Source organism: Theropithecus gelada, chromosome X (assembly GCF_003255815.1).
Source record: "Theropithecus gelada isolate Dixy chromosome X, Tgel_1.0, whole genome shotgun sequence".
NCBI classification, from domain to species: Eukaryota; Metazoa; Chordata; class Mammalia; order Primates; family Cercopithecidae; genus Theropithecus; species Theropithecus gelada.
Genome location: NC_037689.1, coordinates 92843873 through 92853784, shown reverse-complemented (window position 1 = coordinate 92853784; position 9912 = coordinate 92843873).

The following is a 9912-nucleotide window of genomic DNA, read 5'->3' as shown; positions in this document are numbered from 1 at the left end:
GCAGTTAAGTTGATGTCTACATTTGGATTTCTTTTTCAGGTTACATGTCTAAGTGTCTATCGTAGGCTAAGGTTAGAGGCTTCTGTTGGGGAGCTGTGCTTTTGATGTGGTTTTGGCTTCTTACTGCAAAGGGAAAAAAATTCCTCAGATAAAGTAAGTTCACAGAGCTCTGTTTCATCTGCCAAAGACAATTTTGAGTTATAGAAATTCAAGCGGTAAAATGACAAAAAAGATTCATTTCTCTGGATGCGGTTTTCTTTTGTGAATATTGAATACTTTCACCCTCTGTTAGGGAAAGCAATCATTTCACACAATCTTAAAATTGGTTTAGTGGAATGAAGGAACTTAGTAGAAGGGCTGTTTTCCTTTTATATTCTTGTTGATACACAACAGGGATGTCTTTCCTCACTAATTTTTAAGCTACTGTGACCTTCACATCACAGATGCTCAACATCTAAGTGGCTGGAGCAGCCAGGCCTCACCCTGGTCTTGTTTTTGAGTAAACATGCTTCTGTTCTGACCTGGAACCTGACATTTAGGGGCCAAGATGCCAGAGTGTGTCAGGAAAATTTCACCAATTCTACTCCTTGCAAAGTCATTCTCACCTGGCTGTGAGATATATTGTGAGATATTGGGCAGAACACAAATTCTGCAAAAGTAATATTGTCTCAACTTCATTCTCACCTGGCCTCTGCTTTACCTGAAGTCCATTAACTTTACCAGGTCAGAGAAGGCTGCTTTTCCTTCTCATGGAGAGAAAAGCTTAAGTTGATCATCAACATTCCCAAAGCACACAGTGATGCCTCAGATGTAGGGCAAAATACTGTTCAGCACACTTCTTGTTTCTTAGTATGGGCAGATCTCAACTTGTATTTATAAATGCTTGTAACCTCTCATTCTGGTACTCACTTCTCTCACCTCCACCACACTCACCCTCCCTCCTCAGGGCATTTGCTTTGCCATGCTACACAGCCTGACTTCATGTCTCTCCCTGTGTCCAACCTTTCATGCTTTCATTTTATATTAGCATCTGTTGCTTATTGGATGCATACTAAGTGCCAAACTGTTCTGCACATTTTAGACAAAATCTCTCAAAACATCGCAGAACCACCCTGCAAGGGAGGCATTAGGATTATTGCTACTTTACAGAGAAGGACTACTGAGGTTACCTTCCCTCAGGTCACTGAGTGGCAGAGCCTGCGTTCTAGGCAAATCTAACAAATTGAACTGTGCTTTTAACCTTTTTACCACTCTCTCCAATATCTCCATATATATATATATATGTATATATATATATGGTATTCATTTGGCCCTGGGTAGAAATGACATTATTTGTCTACACATATGAATTAAAATTTATAATCTGAGTGAATCTAATTTGAAAACAAATTTTAATCTGTAGAATTCAGTGGCATGTGGCACAGTCACAGCACATGTACCATCACCATTATCTAGCTCCAGAACATTTTTATCATGCCAAAAGGCAACTCTGCACCCCTCAAAGCAATCTCTCCCCCATTTCTCCCCACTCTCAGCCCCTGGCAACCCCTCACCAGTCAACTTTCTGCCCCAAAAGATTTTTATGTCTCATATAAATGGAATCATACTGTATGTGGCCTTTTGTGTCTGGCTTCTTTCACTTAATGGCTAAAATGGTAAATTTTATGTTATGCAAATATTACTGCAAAACAAAAATTAATAAAATTAAAATGGTTGTAGGGAGAAACTCTTAGTTTAAAATGCTCAAGTTTTCATTTAAGGAGTAAAATTAATTTTTTGATTGATGTTTGAAGCAAATCATAGAAGTTAAACAAATAAATTAAAAATGGTTTTGGCAGAACCCCTAAAAAGAACTGCAGATTTTCTCGGTGCCCCCCACCCTGGCACTCGGCATGTACCGCTCAGCACATGCTCATTGAAAATGTGCTGAGTGCTGGGCAGGGATGACTGCAGGCAAACAACTTCCAAACAGAGAAGCTGCGGAGATGTAAAAACATGATTCAGAATTTTCTCCAGAGGAGCTTCAGCTTTCAATTTCCTGCTTTCCAGGTCCTCTCCAATTCTCAAAAGGGTGCTGCATAATTATCTGAATAACATCCAATTTAACTTTATCTATACTAACGTATAAGTATGTTAAAGCGACTCTAATTATACTGATGGGCTCACGCCCTGGCATGAACCCCACTTGACACGGAGGCCTGGGCCTACCACTCCATGGCATTTAAAGGTGCTAAGAAATCACACGCACACCAGAGGTTGAGGTAATCTGAAAGTGACAGCCTATAAATCTACCCTGGTTGTGGCGGTGGTGATGGGATGGGTTGTCTTAATGGCAAAAAGAGTAAAAGGAAGTTCATCTGAAATTGCAGCAGAAGTCTTCTCCCTCCCACCTCTCTTGTTTTGTTTTTTGTTTTGTTTTTTTGTGGGGGAAGGGAACAAAGAAGAGAAAGGTAGATTTCTTTCTTTGAAATCTGTTCCCAAACAGAGATTTTGGCAGTCTGCCCTTAATCGGCATTTGCTAAAGGCCACTGGGCAAAGAGAAATTGGAGAATCCTGAGAATTGGGCAGTTGAGAATGAGAAGCCAGGAGAAAGGCTAGAGGTGTTCATATCTCCATGAAGAGACAGTACCGCCACCTGGGAGACAAGTCACCTTAGCCTCTGTGATCCAGGGTTGGAATATTCTATTCAAAATTTCCACAAATATGTTTATATCACTTACCATGTTTGGAATCATGTTCACTGTGGCCACCGTTGGAGTGAAGATGGGGCTACTAATAGGTAGGCCTTGGACCTTTGTGGGCCATGGTGTGTGCTGGGGATCACTGAGATTAGAACCTCATTTATCACGCATCTTTTCATGTTGTGCAACCTCCCAGTTGCCAGATACTAAAATCACAACTCTGAATGCATGAGATCTGAGAAGTTTTATGGCTTAGAATACATCAGCCTCCTCTCTAATGTTAATCTCTGAACTACTGAATATGGTGGTACTTTGCTGCATAGCAGTGGTTTTGCAAGGCTTTCTGGCCGGTAAAAAAGAACCCCAGGAGGAGGAGCTGAGGGGCAAGACTGCACTCAGCAAGGCCAACATGGAGGAGGCCAGCAAGTAGGAGGCTAGTCTTTAGAGCCTCTGGTTTGCTTTCCTTTCTCCCTACGTATACATGTTTTTCCTTTAGAAGCAAGTTTCTCATTTTCTCCTCCTCCACCCTGGTTTCAGAAAAGGTATGATCACCTCCCTCACTCACTCAATCAGGACCCATAAATGCCTGGTACATAGGCCACCAAGACCACCAGTCATCCTGTGCCCAGGTGGGCATCTCAAATCCATCACTCTAATCTCTCCTGTTGAGCTGAGGTGTGGCCCCATCATTCTTCCTAATGGAGCACTCTTGACAACCATAGCCACTTTTAGAGTTGGCACAAAGCATAAAATTTTGCCATCTTGGCTGTGAGACATCACTGGCAGACACATTTTAAAGTGACCTCTTTTAGGGTCATTTGCATTTTAGCAAAAGACAAAAATGCAGTAAGCCAGGAAAGTGAGCTCATTGTGGACTGACAAGCCTCTGGCATTTCTCAGCAAGGACTCATTCTCAGGCCAGGATAGGTAACTAGTTTGATGAAAGCAGCAAAAATCTTTTGTTTTGGCAGCCACTTGTAAGAAGTAAGCCTTTAGAGGTGCAAGCACCACTCTCAAACTTGGGCAGAATGAGAGTGCATTACAGAACTGTGCTGGGCAAGGCAGAATGGACATCATTATCTGGTGTAACTTCCAGGTGCTACATCTAGGATAACAGCAAACTCATCCAGTGGTCATCCCCATTAAATTATCTCATGGATATTTACTGCCAGGGGAGAAGGGGCATCAATAATATTTCTGAAACTCCAGACACTAATGGTAGATGTTCAAAGGCTAGTATCTGAATGAAGTAGTCTTTAGAAGACTATTTTTTGACATTTTCTCAGAAGCATTTTCAAATTTTATTATAAATTGCTTTCATCTGAAGTATACACCAAAGACTTGGCATATTATAGCAGTTCTCTTGTCCTAAGGCTTCTATTTTTATAAAAATGCAACATCTCTAAAACTGTCATACCCTAACTCTTCTGCAATCCGTTTAATAGAATTAGATGCTGTGAAATATCCATCTGGGTTTCTTTAGGCGGCTCATATGTAACAGTAAATGGTACATGTTTTTGTATCAATAGATCTGTACCAGGTCTACAGCTTACTTTACCTGTGAAACAAGGAGTCTCTAGGAAATTTTGAAGCTATAGACATTATGTTGAGCCTTAAGAGTTTTGGGGATTACTCAAGGGAAAGAAACCATGAAGGCTCAAAGACCAGTAGAAAGAGCATGCACTCTAGGGATAGGCAAATCTGGGATTGATTTTATCATGCTGGTGACCTCAGAAAAGTTATGTAATTTCACTAAGGACAAATTACTCTTTAAAACAAGGATGGCAGTAGCAACACCTCCTTGGATTACTATGATTGAATACGGCAATGTATGTAATATTTGACACATCAATATTTTTTCCCTTGACTCTTTTTCTAAAAATCATGAACAATAAATTAGTTTTTACCAATATACTCATTTATTCATCCATTTATTTGCTCAATAAATCTTTCTCAAATTCATGCTTTAAAACAATCCATAAAGTATAGTCATTACCTCTCCCTACCCAAACTCCCTGGGGTTTGATAGAGGAAGAGGATGTTTATATGAATAACTACAATATTAGCATAGGAAAATTGTTGGTATTTGAGTTTTATAGGGATGAATGAACAGGTAGAGCACCAATAGCTAACAATGGGATACAAGAAGTAAGCCACAGAAGCAGAAACTTCCTTGGGAAATCAGAAGGGCAGTACCCTAAGGGCCTGACACGGTTAGGCTTTGTTTCTCTACCCAAATCTCTTCTTGAATTGTAATCTCCATAAACCCCATAATCCCCACGTCAAGGGAAAAACTACGTGGAGGTAACTGAATCATTGCTTCCCCCATGCCGTTCTCATGATAGCAAGTGAGTTCTCACAGGATTTGATGGTTTTATAAGGGGCTCTTCCCCCTACCCTCAGCGCTCAATCCATCCTGCCACCCTGTGAAGGTGCCTGCTTCTCCTTTGCCTTTGGCTATGATTATAACTTTCCTGAGGCCTCCCCAGCCATGCAGAACCGAGTCAATTAACTCTTTTTCCTTTATAAATTACCCAGTCTTGGCTATTTCTTCATAGTAGTATGACAATGGACTAATATAGTGCCCTAATGTAAAATTATTCCTCCTAAAAATGTATCTTTCAGAAAGAGGCTATAGTCTTATATTCAGTGACTATAAAATCTTTTATATAATGAGGGGCTACATTTGTTACACAAAAGCTTTTTTTTAAAGAAATGGAAATCATAAATATACACGCAGGGCAAATAAAACGGCCATCTTCCCTAATATATGCAGACAGGTACTTAGACGTTAGGATAAAACTTCTGAAACAGCAGCACAAAGAGATCCAAAGATGTGCCATACCTCAAACAACTTGGTAGAAATAAATATACTAAACCTGATACTGAAGTGAACTGTGGAAATAATAACTAAAGCAGTGACAAGAGTGACTTATCTGAAAAATAGATGAAGATATTGAATAAAATTGTTATGAATATGAAATTAGAGAAAATGAGCATATTATATAATACTGTATTTATATATAAGATAATAAATGGAACTGTCTAATTTAGCACATTAAATATTAGCCTAGACTATTTACTCTTTTATCTAAATCAAAAAGTTTATTTAAAAAGTCATTTTTTTTTCTTTTGGTTTTTCTATTTTCCTTAGTCAGAACATGATGACTTAAATGTATTTGGACCTATACAACACACCAGCCTGTACAGGGTGCAGGGAATTAGGAGAAGGTAAATTTGAAAGAGTTGTTGGGCTCCAGTTGTGGAAGATTTTAGTCAACTGGTGAGGCAGCCAAAGCATGACTTTAGTTTTGCTGTTGGTGGGAAGCCAGAGCTCATGTGTGAGTAGGAGAGAGCTGATCCCTGGAGCTAAGCTTCAGAAAGACGAATCTGGCTGTAGACTGCAGATGGAAACATGTGTAATAGGTCCAAATAAGAGTGCTACTTCAACAGGGACATTATTAAAGGCAGACACTGGGGATGAAAAAAAATAGTTGTGAGAAGTAACATGCATAAATATTTATATAATTTGGCTACTGAAAAGTAAAGAGAAATTTCATTGATATTTTATATATAAAAATGTACCACGAAGCAATATATTGCTGTAGCAAAACTGCACTTGTAGCCCATAAATATATCTTTAAAAATTCTCTAGAAAATAGTTTATTAACAGAATTCACTGATGTACCTAATTAATTCCCAGAGCCTAGAGTCATGCAGTAAGGGGCCTTAATAAATATTTGTCTTCGAAGGAATAGATTATGGTTAACACATTTTTAGACTGAAGGGAATGGAGAAAAATAAAAAGGCAAAATGTATGTGTTACTACATGTTAATTTTTAATCTTTTAAATATTTAAGGGAAAAGGGAACCATAGAATCTGGATTTGGGAATGTGGCCACAAACAGTTAAAATTCATCTAAGCTTTTATAGACCAATAGACTAATTACCTTACACTTTGTTGGCCTGTTGGTTGCTATAAAAGCACTTTCCTATTGGCCAAACCTTCATGTCCTTTGCTGCAATTTAAGAAATTGCCCCCTTGTTTTAATATTATCTGGTGGTGAATGCTTCCTATCCCTCTAAACCTCATACAAAGCTTTCAAATTTGCTTTTGCTCATTAAGAGTAGATCTAAGCCATACTAGCCAAACCAATCAATTTGAATACAAATATCTGTAAAAAAAAAATGGATTCTAGGATGAATGACCAACTGAAGATGATACTTTTCACAGCAACAAGGAAAAGTTAGTTGGATAGAAATCTAATTTCTAGGGATTCAATTTCTATCACTAGAGGTGGCAGAAAGAATTAAAGTCATCTTATTTTCTTCACCAACTTCCACTGACCAAGAGCAAAGATTTAAAAACCTGTGTAGCCTTGGAAACAGAATTTGAAGTTAACTAGACAATGGCTGAATTTGAATCAAGATTAAAACTTGGGTAAAAATTCTCAGGAAAATAGTCTCTGAGACAGAAGATGAATATAAATATCTTTATTAGGAGAAAAAATGAAATAACACTTTGATCTCATGAAAATAAAAATCCATTGAAACTTCTGCTCAAAAAGCTGATAAAATATTCTTAGCACACTTGAAAACATTAAAATCTATAGCTGACTCTTGAACAACAGTGGTTTGAACTGCATCAACTTACATGCAGATTTTCTTCTGCCTCTGCCACCCCTGAGACAATAAGGCCAACCCGTCTCTCTTCCTCCTCCTCCTCAGCCTAGTTGGTATAAAGATGGTGAGGATGAAGGCCTTCATGATAATCCACAACTACTTAGTGAATAGTAAATATATTTTATGTTCCTTATGATTTTCTTAATTACATTTTCTTTTCTCTAGCTTACTTTACTGTAAAAATACAATATATAATTCATATAACTTAAAAATATGTGTTATTTGACTATGTTATTGGTAAGGCTATTGGTCAAAAGTGGGTCATTAGTAGTCAGGCTTTGGGGGAGTCAGAAATTATACTTGAATTTTCGACTGTGGGGGGAGCAGGCACCCCAATCCTCACATTGTTCAAGAATCAGTTGAATTTACTTCTGTCTTGTTTTCAAGAGCAGTTCATCAACTAAAATATATTCTGCATGATAAACTAGTTATTACGTTCTGAGAATAATAAATTCTCAGGAACTAGTCACTTTACAAAATAGCTTTTTCTGGAATTGACCATCAGTTAAATTTTATCTCACAGCTCGTCAACAGAGAAAAACAACTTGCTCTACTATTTAAAATGTGCTTACAGGTTGTTTGAACCAACTGGTCAGTTTAACCTAGCTGTTCAAAATTTAAGAACAAAATTTAAGAACTAAAATTACCTATAGTAATTTTCTTAGTCTTGACCACAGATTAGATTACCGGAGAAGCTTTTAAACACCCAGATAACCTGGCCACACACAAGACTAATTAAACTAGAATCTCTGGGGACTGGGATCAAGCATGATTCCCTAGGAGACATCAATGTATTTTCAAGGCTGAAAACTACCGATCAAAATCAAAACATCCAAATGGGAAAGTTCTGACTAGTGATTTTCATATTATTCAAATACCAAATTTTAAAAATGTTACCTCAAATGAAAACAAAAAAACGATTCCTCCTTTCAACTATTCAGCCATTCTACTGTTGAAGATTATTTGTGGCCTCAAGAATCCTGTTACAATGGCCAATGATCCTGACAGACTTTTTTTAAGCATAACATGAAATCCATAAAAATGTGGAATATAAACGTTTTACTAATTAGTACTTATCAAACAAAGTAGGAAGTAAACATTAGGAAAATCACGAGAAGAAAAGCGCCACCTGAAACACCATAAACCCAAATGTTTACTCAGCCATCCGTTTAAAATAGAGATAACATAAGAAGCTTAGCATACAGAAGTCTGCAGCATTTGAGAGACAGGGTAACACCAGATCTCACAACCTCTAGCTGATCATTAGTTCTGCACTTGAACACCAGCACCTTAGCCAGCTGTGCACTCAACTGCAGAAGTTAGGGCAATGTTCTAGCATACTCTGTCAATTGGCAGGTATAATCAGGAGTTAAAACGATTCTCTCTTAGAACATCACAGGAATATAGATTTCCTATTAGAGATGTCTATGAAAAAAACCTTAGAATGTTATTACATGGTACCATTTTTTTTTGGTTGAATAAAATCCAGTATTTTTTATTTATCAAACTCCAATTTCATTTCACAAATGTAAGTTATCATCAGCTCCCCATCCACTTTCCCCCATCTTCTTATCTCTTTCCCACCCTACACTTTCTCTCCCCCACAACCCGGGCTCCAAAAAGAAAAAAAAAAAAATCCCTCAGCTATTTCATCTTAATAACACTGCAAAAATCAAAACCAGTGTCTCCTGCCCCCAGAACAGTGGGTATCCCCACCTGGCTGCCTCCTGTAGCTCATGCAAAATTCAACCTATAATTATAGATGCATTCTCAGTTTATGCTGCACTTGAGATTCAATGGTGACTACTGTCAAGATGGAGAGATTTGTGAATAAAAATACATTTCAACAGCAAATATAAATTAGTTTTGTCTTATTTGCCATTGACATGGGTAATGTACAGATAGTCTCTGATATATGATGGTTCAACTTACAATTTTTTGACTTTACAATGGTGCAAAAGTGATATGAGTTCAGTAGAAATCATACTTTGAGTACTCATATGACCATTCTGTTTTTCATTTTCAGTACAGTAGTCAATAACTCATGAGATGTTCAATACTTCATTTTAAAGTAGGCTTTGTGTTAGATGATTTTGTCTAACTAGAGACTAATGTAAATGTTCAGAGCATGTTTAAGGTAGTGTAACTTGAGCCATAATGTGTGGTAGGTTACAGGTTTGTTTTTTTTTAACACTCAAAAAGATCAATTTTATTTATTATCTGGAATTAACAGGCATTTTCTTCTTTTTTAAATTATACTTTAAGTTCTAGGATACATGTGCACAACGTGCAGGTTTGTTACATATGTATACATGTGCCATGTTGGTATGCTGCATCCATTAACTCGTCATTTACATTAGGTATATCTCCTAATGCTATCCCTCCCCTCTACCACCTCCCCACAATAGGACCCGGTGTGTGATGATCCCCCCTTCCTGTGTCCAAGTGATTTCATTGTTCAATTCCTACCTATGAGTGAGAACATGCGGTGTTTGGTTTTCTGTTCTTGCGATAGTTTGCTAAGAATGATGGTTTCCAGCTGCATCCA